The following is a 9,765-nucleotide window of genomic DNA, read 5'->3' on the forward strand; positions in this document are numbered from 1 at the left end:
GGGACGAAGACGGGGGTAACATGTCGGATGCGATCATACCAGCACTAAAGCACCGGATCCCATCAGAACTCCGAAGTTAAGCGTGCTTGGGCGAGAGTAGTACTAGGATGGGTGACCTCCTGGGAAGTCCTCGTGTTGCATTCCCTTTTTAAAATTTTTTTGCGCGGCGTGCAAAAGAAAGCTCACGGCCGCGACATATATTTACCACGTTTTATTATTTTGCACGTTTGCGGTAAGTTTTAGCTCGTTGGTCATTATTCACGCGTGTAGCGGCGGGGAAAGCAAAGTACGATCGTCTTTGTAGTGGAGCTGGGAGGGGCAAGCATAAGGGACGAAGACGGGGGTAACATGTCGGATGCGATCATACCAGCACTAAAGCACCGGATCCCATCAGAACTCCGAAGTTAAGCGTGCTTGGGCGAGAGTAGTACTAGGATGGGTGACCTCCTGGGAAGTCCTCGTGTTGCATTCCCTTTTTAAAATTTTTTTGCGCGGCGTGCAAAAGAAAGCTCACGGCCGCGACATATATTTACCACGTTTTATTATTTTGCACGTTTGCGGTAAGTTTTAGCTCGTTGGTCATTATTCACGCGTGTAGCGGCGGGGAAAGCAAAGTACGATCGTCTTTGTAGTGGAGCTGGGAGGGGCAAGCATAAGGGACGAAGACGGGGGTAACATGTCGGATGCGATCATACCAGCACTAAAGCACCGGATCCCATCAGAACTCCGAAGTTAAGCGTGCTTGGGCGAGAGTAGTACTAGGATGGGTGACCTCCTGGGAAGTCCTCGTGTTGCATTCCCTTTTTAAAATTTTTTTGCGCGGCGTGCAAAAGAAAGCTCACGGCCGCGACATATATTTACCACGTTTTATTATTTTGCACGTTTGCGGTAAGTTTTAGCTCGTTGGTCATTATTCACGCGTGTAGCGGCGGGGAAAGCAAAGTACGATCGTCTTTGTAGTGGAGCTGGGAGGGGCAAGCATAAGGGACGAAGACGGGGGTAACATGTCGGATGCGATCATACCAGCACTAAAGCACCGGATCCCATCAGAACTCCGAAGTTAAGCGTGCTTGGGCGAGAGTAGTACTAGGATGGGTGACCTCCTGGGAAGTCCTCGTGTTGCATTCCCTTTTTAAAATTTTTTTGCGCGGCGTGCAAAAGAAAGCTCACGGCCGCGACATATATTTACCACGTTTTATTATTTTGCACGTTTGCGGTAAGTTTTAGCTCGTTGGTCATTATTCACGCGTGTAGCGGCGGGGAAAGCAAAGTACGATCGTCTTTGTAGTGGAGCTGGGAGGGGCAAGCATAAGGGACGAAGACGGGGGTAACATGTCGGATGCGATCATACCAGCACTAAAGCACCGGATCCCATCAGAACTCCGAAGTTAAGCGTGCTTGGGCGAGAGTAGTACTAGGATGGGTGACCTCCTGGGAAGTCCTCGTGTTGCATTCCCTTTTTAAAATTTTTTTGCGCGGCGTGCAAAAGAAAGCTCACGGCCGCGACATATATTTACCACGTTTTATTATTTTGCACGTTTGCGGTAAGTTTTAGCTCGTTGGTCATTATTCACGCGTGTAGCGGCGGGGAAAGCAAAGTACGATCGTCTTTGTAGTGGAGCTGGGAGGGGCAAGCATAAGGGACGAAGACGGGGGTAACATGTCGGATGCGATCATACCAGCACTAAAGCACCGGATCCCATCAGAACTCCGAAGTTAAGCGTGCTTGGGCGAGAGTAGTACTAGGATGGGTGACCTCCTGGGAAGTCCTCGTGTTGCATTCCCTTTTTAAAATTTTTTTGCGCGGCGTGCAAAAGAAAGCTCACGGCCGCGACATATATTTACCACGTTTTATTATTTTGCACGTTTGCGGTAAGTTTTAGCTCGTTGGTCATTATTCACGCGTGTAGCGGCGGGGAAAGCAAAGTACGATCGTCTTTGTAGTGGAGCTGGGAGGGGCAAGCATAAGGGACGAAGACGGGGGTAACATGTCGGATGCGATCATACCAGCACTAAAGCACCGGATCCCATCAGAACTCCGAAGTTAAGCGTGCTTGGGCGAGAGTAGTACTAGGATGGGTGACCTCCTGGGAAGTCCTCGTGTTGCATTCCCTTTTTAAAATTTTTTTGCGCGGCGTGCAAAAGAAAGCTCACGGCCGCGACATATATTTACCACGTTTTATTATTTTGCACGTTTGCGGTAAGTTTTAGCTCGTTGGTCATTATTCACGCGTGTAGCGGCGGGGAAAGCAAAGTACGATCGTCTTTGTAGTGGAGCTGGGAGGGGCAAGCATAAGGGACGAAGACGGGGGTAACATGTCGGATGCGATCATACCAGCACTAAAGCACCGGATCCCATCAGAACTCCGAAGTTAAGCGTGCTTGGGCGAGAGTAGTACTAGGATGGGTGACCTCCTGGGAAGTCCTCGTGTTGCATTCCCTTTTTAAAATTTTTTTGCGCGGCGTGCAAAAGAAAGCTCACGGCCGCGACATATATTTACCACGTTTTATTATTTTGCACGTTTGCGGTAAGTTTTAGCTCGTTGGTCATTATTCACGCGTGTAGCGGCGGGGAAAGCAAAGTACGATCGTCTTTGTAGTGGAGCTGGGAGGGGCAAGCATAAGGGACGAAGACGGGGGTAACATGTCGGATGCGATCATACCAGCACTAAAGCACCGGATCCCATCAGAACTCCGAAGTTAAGCGTGCTTGGGCGAGAGTAGTACTAGGATGGGTGACCTCCTGGGAAGTCCTCGTGTTGCATTCCCTTTTTAAAATTTTTTTGCGCGGCGTGCAAAAGAAAGCTCACGGCCGCGACATATATTTACCACGTTTTATTATTTTGCACGTTTGCGGTAAGTTTTAGCTCGTTGGTCATTATTCACGCGTGTAGCGGCGGGGAAAGCAAAGTACGATCGTCTTTGTAGTGGAGCTGGGAGGGGCAAGCATAAGGGACGAAGACGGGGGTAACATGTCGGATGCGATCATACCAGCACTAAAGCACCGGATCCCATCAGAACTCCGAAGTTAAGCGTGCTTGGGCGAGAGTAGTACTAGGATGGGTGACCTCCTGGGAAGTCCTCGTGTTGCATTCCCTTTTTAAAATTTTTTTGCGCGGCGTGCAAAAGAAAGCTCACGGCCGCGACATATATTTACCACGTTTTATTATTTTGCACGTTTGCGGTAAGTTTTAGCTCGTTGGTCATTATTCACGCGTGTAGCGGCGGGGAAAGCAAAGTACGATCGTCTTTGTAGTGGAGCTGGGAGGGGCAAGCATAAGGGACGAAGACGGGGGTAACATGTCGGATGCGATCATACCAGCACTAAAGCACCGGATCCCATCAGAACTCCGAAGTTAAGCGTGCTTGGGCGAGAGTAGTACTAGGATGGGTGACCTCCTGGGAAGTCCTCGTGTTGCATTCCCTTTTTAAAATTTTTTTGCGCGGCGTGCAAAAGAAAGCTCACGGCCGCGACATATATTTACCACGTTTTATTATTTTGCACGTTTGCGGTAAGTTTTAGCTCGTTGGTCATTATTCACGCGTGTAGCGGCGGGGAAAGCAAAGTACGATCGTCTTTGTAGTGGAGCTGGGAGGGGCAAGCATAAGGGACGAAGACGGGGGTAACATGTCGGATGCGATCATACCAGCACTAAAGCACCGGATCCCATCAGAACTCCGAAGTTAAGCGTGCTTGGGCGAGAGTAGTACTAGGATGGGTGACCTCCTGGGAAGTCCTCGTGTTGCATTCCCTTTTTAAAATTTTTTTGCGCGGCGTGCAAAAGAAAGCTCACGGCCGCGACATATATTTACCACGTTTTATTATTTTGCACGTTTGCGGTAAGTTTTAGCTCGTTGGTCATTATTCACGCGTGTAGCGGCGGGGAAAGCAAAGTACGATCGTCTTTGTAGTGGAGCTGGGAGGGGCAAGCATAAGGGACGAAGACGGGGGTAACATGTCGGATGCGATCATACCAGCACTAAAGCACCGGATCCCATCAGAACTCCGAAGTTAAGCGTGCTTGGGCGAGAGTAGTACTAGGATGGGTGACCTCCTGGGAAGTCCTCGTGTTGCATTCCCTTTTTAAAATTTTTTTGCGCGGCGTGCAAAAGAAAGCTCACGGCCGCGACATATATTTACCACGTTTTATTATTTTGCACGTTTGCGGTAAGTTTTAGCTCGTTGGTCATTATTCACGCGTGTAGCGGCGGGGAAAGCAAAGTACGATCGTCTTTGTAGTGGAGCTGGGAGGGGCAAGCATAAGGGACGAAGACGGGGGTAACATGTCGGATGCGATCATACCAGCACTAAAGCACCGGATCCCATCAGAACTCCGAAGTTAAGCGTGCTTGGGCGAGAGTAGTACTAGGATGGGTGACCTCCTGGGAAGTCCTCGTGTTGCATTCCCTTTTTAAAATTTTTTTGCGCGGCGTGCAAAAGAAAGCTCACGGCCGCGACATATATTTACCACGTTTTATTATTTTGCACGTTTGCGGTAAGTTTTAGCTCGTTGGTCATTATTCACGCGTGTAGCGGCGGGGAAAGCAAAGTACGATCGTCTTTGTAGTGGAGCTGGGAGGGGCAAGCATAAGGGACGAAGACGGGGGTAACATGTCGGATGCGATCATACCAGCACTAAAGCACCGGATCCCATCAGAACTCCGAAGTTAAGCGTGCTTGGGCGAGAGTAGTACTAGGATGGGTGACCTCCTGGGAAGTCCTCGTGTTGCATTCCCTTTTTAAAATTTTTTTGCGCGGCGTGCAAAAGAAAGCTCACGGCCGCGACATATATTTACCACGTTTTATTATTTTGCACGTTTGCGGTAAGTTTTAGCTCGTTGGTCATTATTCACGCGTGTAGCGGCGGGGAAAGCAAAGTACGATCGTCTTTGTAGTGGAGCTGGGAGGGGCAAGCATAAGGGACGAAGACGGGGGTAACATGTCGGATGCGATCATACCAGCACTAAAGCACCGGATCCCATCAGAACTCCGAAGTTAAGCGTGCTTGGGCGAGAGTAGTACTAGGATGGGTGACCTCCTGGGAAGTCCTCGTGTTGCATTCCCTTTTTAAAATTTTTTTGCGCGGCGTGCAAAAGAAAGCTCACGGCCGCGACATATATTTACCACGTTTTATTATTTTGCACGTTTGCGGTAAGTTTTAGCTCGTTGGTCATTATTCACGCGTGTAGCGGCGGGGAAAGCAAAGTACGATCGTCTTTGTAGTGGAGCTGGGAGGGGCAAGCATAAGGGACGAAGACGGGGGTAACATGTCGGATGCGATCATACCAGCACTAAAGCACCGGATCCCATCAGAACTCCGAAGTTAAGCGTGCTTGGGCGAGAGTAGTACTAGGATGGGTGACCTCCTGGGAAGTCCTCGTGTTGCATTCCCTTTTTAAAATTTTTTTGCGCGGCGTGCAAAAGAAAGCTCACGGCCGCGACATATATTTACCACGTTTTATTATTTTGCACGTTTGCGGTAAGTTTTAGCTCGTTGGTCATTATTCACGCGTGTAGCGGCGGGGAAAGCAAAGTACGATCGTCTTTGTAGTGGAGCTGGGAGGGGCAAGCATAAGGGACGAAGACGGGGGTAACATGTCGGATGCGATCATACCAGCACTAAAGCACCGGATCCCATCAGAACTCCGAAGTTAAGCGTGCTTGGGCGAGAGTAGTACTAGGATGGGTGACCTCCTGGGAAGTCCTCGTGTTGCATTCCCTTTTTAAAATTTTTTTGCGCGGCGTGCAAAAGAAAGCTCACGGCCGCGACATATATTTACCACGTTTTATTATTTTGCACGTTTGCGGTAAGTTTTAGCTCGTTGGTCATTATTCACGCGTGTAGCGGCGGGGAAAGCAAAGTACGATCGTCTTTGTAGTGGAGCTGGGAGGGGCAAGCATAAGGGACGAAGACGGGGGTAACATGTCGGATGCGATCATACCAGCACTAAAGCACCGGATCCCATCAGAACTCCGAAGTTAAGCGTGCTTGGGCGAGAGTAGTACTAGGATGGGTGACCTCCTGGGAAGTCCTCGTGTTGCATTCCCTTTTTAAAATTTTTTTGCGCGGCGTGCAAAAGAAAGCTCACGGCCGCGACATATATTTACCACGTTTTATTATTTTGCACTGTTTGCGGTAAGTTTTAGCTCGTTGGTCATTATTCACGCGTGTAGCGGCGGGGAAAGCAAAGTACGATCGTCTTTGTAGTGGAGCTGGGAGGGGCAAGCATAAGGGACGAAGACGGGGGTAACATGTCGGATGCGATCATACCAGCACTAAAGCACCGGATCCCATCAGAACTCCGAAGTTAAGCGTGCTTGGGCGAGAGTAGTACTAGGATGGGTGACCTCCTGGGAAGTCCTCGTGTTGCATTCCCTTTTTAAAATTTTTTTGCGCGGCGTGCAAAAGAAAGCTCACGGCCGCGACATATATTTACCACGTTTTATTATTTTGCACGTTTGCGGTAAGTTTTAGCTCGTTGGTCATTATTCACGCGTGTAGCGGCGGGGAAAGCAAAGTACGATCGTCTTTGTAGTGGAGCTGGGAGGGGCAAGCATAAGGGACGAAGACGGGGGTAACATGTCGGATGCGATCATACCAGCACTAAAGCACCGGATCCCATCAGAACTCCGAAGTTAAGCGTGCTTGGGCGAGAGTAGTACTAGGATGGGTGACCTCCTGGGAAGTCCTCGTGTTGCATTCCCTTTTTAAAATTTTTTTGCGCGGCGTGCAAAAGAAAGCTCACGGCCGCGACATATATTTACCACGTTTTATTATTTTGCACGTTTGCGGTAAGTTTTAGCTCGTTGGTCATTATTCACGCGTGTAGCGGCGGGGAAAGCAAAGTACGATCGTCTTTGTAGTGGAGCTGGGAGGGGCAAGCATAAGGGACGAAGACGGGGGTAACATGTCGGATGCGATCATACCAGCACTAAAGCACCGGATCCCATCAGAACTCCGAAGTTAAGCGTGCTTGGGCGAGAGTAGTACTAGGATGGGTGACCTCCTGGGAAGTCCTCGTGTTGCATTCCCTTTTTAAAATTTTTTTGCGCGGCGTGCAAAAGAAAGCTCACGGCCGCGACATATATTTACCACGTTTTATTATTTTGCACGTTTGCGGTAAGTTTTAGCTCGTTGGTCATTATTCACGCGTGTAGCGGCGGGGAAAGCAAAGTACGATCGTCTTTGTAGTGGAGCTGGGAGGGGCAAGCATAAGGGACGAAGACGGGGGTAACATGTCGGATGCGATCATACCAGCACTAAAGCACCGGATCCCATCAGAACTCCGAAGTTAAGCGTGCTTGGGCGAGAGTAGTACTAGGATGGGTGACCTCCTGGGAAGTCCTCGTGTTGCATTCCCTTTTTAAAATTTTTTTGCGCGGCGTGCAAAAGAAAGCTCACGGCCGCGACATATATTTACCACGTTTTATTATTTTGCACGTTTGCGGTAAGTTTTAGCTCGTTGGTCATTATTCACGCGTGTAGCGGCGGGGAAAGCAAAGTACGATCGTCTTTGTAGTGGAGCTGGGAGGGGCAAGCATAAGGGACGAAGACGGGGGTAACATGTCGGATGCGATCATACCAGCACTAAAGCACCGGATCCCATCAGAACTCCGAAGTTAAGCGTGCTTGGGCGAGAGTAGTACTAGGATGGGTGACCTCCTGGGAAGTCCTCGTGTTGCATTCCCTTTTTAAAATTTTTTTGCGCGGCGTGCAAAAGAAAGCTCACGGCCGCGACATATATTTACCACGTTTTATTATTTTGCACGTTTGCGGTAAGTTTTAGCTCGTTGGTCATTATTCACGCGTGTAGCGGCGGGGAAAGCAAAGTACGATCGTCTTTGTAGTGGAGCTGGGAGGGGCAAGCATAAGGGACGAAGACGGGGGTAACATGTCGGATGCGATCATACCAGCACTAAAGCACCGGATCCCATCAGAACTCCGAAGTTAAGCGTGCTTGGGCGAGAGTAGTACTAGGATGGGTGACCTCCTGGGAAGTCCTCGTGTTGCATTCCCTTTTTAAAATTTTTTTGCGCGGCGTGCAAAAGAAAGCTCACGGCCGCGACATATATTTACCACGTTTTATTATTTTGCACGTTTGCGGTAAGTTTTAGCTCGTTGGTCATTATTCACGCGTGTAGCGGCGGGGAAAGCAAAGTACGATCGTCTTTGTAGTGGAGCTGGGAGGGGCAAGCATAAGGGACGAAGACGGGGGTAACATGTCGGATGCGATCATACCAGCACTAAAGCACCGGATCCCATCAGAACTCCGAAGTTAAGCGTGCTTGGGCGAGAGTAGTACTAGGATGGGTGACCTCCTGGGAAGTCCTCGTGTTGCATTCCCTTTTTAAAATTTTTTTGCGCGGCGTGCAAAAGAAAGCTCACGGCCGCGACATATATTTACCACGTTTTATTATTTTGCACGTTTGCGGTAAGTTTTAGCTCGTTGGTCATTATTCACGCGTGTAGCGGCGGGGAAAGCAAAGTACGATCGTCTTTGTAGTGGAGCTGGGAGGGGCAAGCATAAGGGACGAAGACGGGGGTAACATGTCGGATGCGATCATACCAGCACTAAAGCACCGGATCCCATCAGAACTCCGAAGTTAAGCGTGCTTGGGCGAGAGTAGTACTAGGATGGGTGACCTCCTGGGAAGTCCTCGTGTTGCATTCCCTTTTTAAAATTTTTTTGCGCGGCGTGCAAAAGAAAGCTCACGGCCGCGACATATATTTACCACGTTTTATTATTTTGCACGTTTGCGGTAAGTTTTAGCTCGTTGGTCATTATTCACGCGTGTAGCGGCGGGGAAAGCAAAGTACGATCGTCTTTGTAGTGGAGCTGGGAGGGGCAAGCATAAGGGACGAAGACGGGGGTAACATGTCGGATGCGATCATACCAGCACTAAAGCACCGGATCCCATCAGAACTCCGAAGTTAAGCGTGCTTGGGCGAGAGTAGTACTAGGATGGGTGACCTCCTGGGAAGTCCTCGTGTTGCATTCCCTTTTTAAAATTTTTTTGCGCGGCGTGCAAAAGAAAGCTCACGGCCGCGACATATATTTACCACGTTTTATTATTTTGCACGTTTGCGGTAAGTTTTAGCTCGTTGGTCATTATTCACGCGTGTAGCGGCGGGGAAAGCAAAGTACGATCGTCTTTGTAGTGGAGCTGGGAGGGGCAAGCATAAGGGACGAAGACGGGGGTAACATGTCGGATGCGATCATACCAGCACTAAAGCACCGGATCCCATCAGAACTCCGAAGTTAAGCGTGCTTGGGCGAGAGTAGTACTAGGATGGGTGACCTCCTGGGAAGTCCTCGTGTTGCATTCCCTTTTTAAAATTTTTTTGCGCGGCGTGCAAAAGAAAGCTCACGGCCGCGACATATATTTACCACGTTTTATTATTTTGCACGTTTGCGGTAAGTTTTAGCTCGTTGGTCATTATTCACGCGTGTAGCGGCGGGGAAAGCAAAGTACGATCGTCTTTGTAGTGGAGCTGGGAGGGGCAAGCATAAGGGACGAAGACGGGGGTAACATGTCGGATGCGATCATACCAGCACTAAAGCACCGGATCCCATCAGAACTCCGAAGTTAAGCGTGCTTGGGCGAGAGTAGTACTAGGATGGGTGACCTCCTGGGAAGTCCTCGTGTTGCATTCCCTTTTTAAAATTTTTTTGCGCGGCGTGCAAAAGAAAGCTCACGGCCGCGACATATATTTACCACGTTTTATTATTTTGCACGTTTGCGGTAAGTTTTAGCTCGTTGGT

The 9,765-nt window shown here is 49.4% G+C and overlaps 30 non-coding genes across 30 annotated transcripts; all 30 read left to right on the forward strand.

Moving 5' to 3' along the window:
* The first annotated feature begins 25 nt into the window (after positions 1-25).
* LOC147951163 (5S ribosomal RNA) lies at positions 26-144 on the forward strand. Its single transcript, XR_015613917.1, has one exon. It is a non-coding gene; the product is annotated as a 5S ribosomal RNA (ribosomal RNA).
* Positions 145-353: 209 nt separating this feature from the next.
* LOC147951164 (5S ribosomal RNA) lies at positions 354-472 on the forward strand. Its single transcript, XR_015613800.1, has one exon. It is a non-coding gene; the product is annotated as a 5S ribosomal RNA (ribosomal RNA).
* A 209-nt stretch (positions 473-681) lies between these two features.
* On the forward strand, positions 682-800 carry LOC147951165 (5S ribosomal RNA). Its single transcript, XR_015613801.1, has one exon. It is a non-coding gene; the product is annotated as a 5S ribosomal RNA (ribosomal RNA).
* A 209-nt stretch (positions 801-1,009) lies between these two features.
* LOC147951166 (5S ribosomal RNA) lies at positions 1,010-1,128 on the forward strand. Its single transcript, XR_015613802.1, has one exon. It is a non-coding gene; the product is annotated as a 5S ribosomal RNA (ribosomal RNA).
* Positions 1,129-1,337: 209 nt separating this feature from the next.
* LOC147951167 (5S ribosomal RNA) lies at positions 1,338-1,456 on the forward strand. The gene has a single exon (XR_015613803.1). It is a non-coding gene; the product is annotated as a 5S ribosomal RNA (ribosomal RNA).
* A 209-nt stretch (positions 1,457-1,665) lies between these two features.
* LOC147951168 (5S ribosomal RNA) lies at positions 1,666-1,784 on the forward strand. The gene has a single exon (XR_015613804.1). It is a non-coding gene; the product is annotated as a 5S ribosomal RNA (ribosomal RNA).
* Positions 1,785-1,993: 209 nt separating this feature from the next.
* On the forward strand, positions 1,994-2,112 carry LOC147951169 (5S ribosomal RNA). The gene has a single exon (XR_015613806.1). It is a non-coding gene; the product is annotated as a 5S ribosomal RNA (ribosomal RNA).
* A 209-nt stretch (positions 2,113-2,321) lies between these two features.
* LOC147951170 (5S ribosomal RNA) lies at positions 2,322-2,440 on the forward strand. Its single transcript, XR_015613807.1, has one exon. It is a non-coding gene; the product is annotated as a 5S ribosomal RNA (ribosomal RNA).
* A 209-nt stretch (positions 2,441-2,649) lies between these two features.
* LOC147951171 (5S ribosomal RNA) lies at positions 2,650-2,768 on the forward strand. The gene has a single exon (XR_015613808.1). It is a non-coding gene; the product is annotated as a 5S ribosomal RNA (ribosomal RNA).
* Positions 2,769-2,977: 209 nt separating this feature from the next.
* LOC147951172 (5S ribosomal RNA) lies at positions 2,978-3,096 on the forward strand. The gene has a single exon (XR_015613809.1). It is a non-coding gene; the product is annotated as a 5S ribosomal RNA (ribosomal RNA).
* A 209-nt stretch (positions 3,097-3,305) lies between these two features.
* On the forward strand, positions 3,306-3,424 carry LOC147951173 (5S ribosomal RNA). Its single transcript, XR_015613810.1, has one exon. It is a non-coding gene; the product is annotated as a 5S ribosomal RNA (ribosomal RNA).
* A 209-nt stretch (positions 3,425-3,633) lies between these two features.
* Positions 3,634-3,752, forward strand: LOC147951174 (5S ribosomal RNA). The gene has a single exon (XR_015613811.1). It is a non-coding gene; the product is annotated as a 5S ribosomal RNA (ribosomal RNA).
* Positions 3,753-3,961: 209 nt separating this feature from the next.
* On the forward strand, positions 3,962-4,080 carry LOC147951175 (5S ribosomal RNA). The gene has a single exon (XR_015613812.1). It is a non-coding gene; the product is annotated as a 5S ribosomal RNA (ribosomal RNA).
* Positions 4,081-4,289: 209 nt separating this feature from the next.
* Positions 4,290-4,408, forward strand: LOC147951176 (5S ribosomal RNA). Its single transcript, XR_015613813.1, has one exon. It is a non-coding gene; the product is annotated as a 5S ribosomal RNA (ribosomal RNA).
* Positions 4,409-4,617: 209 nt separating this feature from the next.
* On the forward strand, positions 4,618-4,736 carry LOC147951177 (5S ribosomal RNA). Its single transcript, XR_015613814.1, has one exon. It is a non-coding gene; the product is annotated as a 5S ribosomal RNA (ribosomal RNA).
* A 209-nt stretch (positions 4,737-4,945) lies between these two features.
* LOC147951178 (5S ribosomal RNA) lies at positions 4,946-5,064 on the forward strand. Its single transcript, XR_015613815.1, has one exon. It is a non-coding gene; the product is annotated as a 5S ribosomal RNA (ribosomal RNA).
* A 209-nt stretch (positions 5,065-5,273) lies between these two features.
* Positions 5,274-5,392, forward strand: LOC147951179 (5S ribosomal RNA). The gene has a single exon (XR_015613817.1). It is a non-coding gene; the product is annotated as a 5S ribosomal RNA (ribosomal RNA).
* Positions 5,393-5,601: 209 nt separating this feature from the next.
* LOC147951180 (5S ribosomal RNA) lies at positions 5,602-5,720 on the forward strand. The gene has a single exon (XR_015613818.1). It is a non-coding gene; the product is annotated as a 5S ribosomal RNA (ribosomal RNA).
* A 209-nt stretch (positions 5,721-5,929) lies between these two features.
* LOC147951181 (5S ribosomal RNA) lies at positions 5,930-6,048 on the forward strand. Its single transcript, XR_015613819.1, has one exon. It is a non-coding gene; the product is annotated as a 5S ribosomal RNA (ribosomal RNA).
* Positions 6,049-6,258: 210 nt separating this feature from the next.
* LOC147951182 (5S ribosomal RNA) lies at positions 6,259-6,377 on the forward strand. Its single transcript, XR_015613820.1, has one exon. It is a non-coding gene; the product is annotated as a 5S ribosomal RNA (ribosomal RNA).
* A 209-nt stretch (positions 6,378-6,586) lies between these two features.
* Positions 6,587-6,705, forward strand: LOC147951183 (5S ribosomal RNA). The gene has a single exon (XR_015613821.1). It is a non-coding gene; the product is annotated as a 5S ribosomal RNA (ribosomal RNA).
* Positions 6,706-6,914: 209 nt separating this feature from the next.
* On the forward strand, positions 6,915-7,033 carry LOC147951184 (5S ribosomal RNA). The gene has a single exon (XR_015613822.1). It is a non-coding gene; the product is annotated as a 5S ribosomal RNA (ribosomal RNA).
* Positions 7,034-7,242: 209 nt separating this feature from the next.
* Positions 7,243-7,361, forward strand: LOC147951185 (5S ribosomal RNA). Its single transcript, XR_015613823.1, has one exon. It is a non-coding gene; the product is annotated as a 5S ribosomal RNA (ribosomal RNA).
* Positions 7,362-7,570: 209 nt separating this feature from the next.
* Positions 7,571-7,689, forward strand: LOC147951186 (5S ribosomal RNA). The gene has a single exon (XR_015613824.1). It is a non-coding gene; the product is annotated as a 5S ribosomal RNA (ribosomal RNA).
* A 209-nt stretch (positions 7,690-7,898) lies between these two features.
* LOC147951187 (5S ribosomal RNA) lies at positions 7,899-8,017 on the forward strand. The gene has a single exon (XR_015613825.1). It is a non-coding gene; the product is annotated as a 5S ribosomal RNA (ribosomal RNA).
* Positions 8,018-8,226: 209 nt separating this feature from the next.
* On the forward strand, positions 8,227-8,345 carry LOC147951188 (5S ribosomal RNA). The gene has a single exon (XR_015613826.1). It is a non-coding gene; the product is annotated as a 5S ribosomal RNA (ribosomal RNA).
* A 209-nt stretch (positions 8,346-8,554) lies between these two features.
* On the forward strand, positions 8,555-8,673 carry LOC147951189 (5S ribosomal RNA). The gene has a single exon (XR_015613828.1). It is a non-coding gene; the product is annotated as a 5S ribosomal RNA (ribosomal RNA).
* Positions 8,674-8,882: 209 nt separating this feature from the next.
* On the forward strand, positions 8,883-9,001 carry LOC147951190 (5S ribosomal RNA). The gene has a single exon (XR_015613829.1). It is a non-coding gene; the product is annotated as a 5S ribosomal RNA (ribosomal RNA).
* A 209-nt stretch (positions 9,002-9,210) lies between these two features.
* On the forward strand, positions 9,211-9,329 carry LOC147951191 (5S ribosomal RNA). The gene has a single exon (XR_015613830.1). It is a non-coding gene; the product is annotated as a 5S ribosomal RNA (ribosomal RNA).
* Positions 9,330-9,538: 209 nt separating this feature from the next.
* On the forward strand, positions 9,539-9,657 carry LOC147951192 (5S ribosomal RNA). Its single transcript, XR_015613831.1, has one exon. It is a non-coding gene; the product is annotated as a 5S ribosomal RNA (ribosomal RNA).
* Positions 9,658-9,765: the final 108 nt, after the last annotated feature.

This window comes from Triticum urartu, unplaced genomic scaffold (assembly GCF_056163025.1).
Source record: "Triticum urartu cultivar PI428250 unplaced genomic scaffold, HENAU_Tu73 scaffold416, whole genome shotgun sequence".
Lineage (NCBI taxonomy): Eukaryota > Viridiplantae > Streptophyta > Magnoliopsida > Poales > Poaceae > Triticum > Triticum urartu.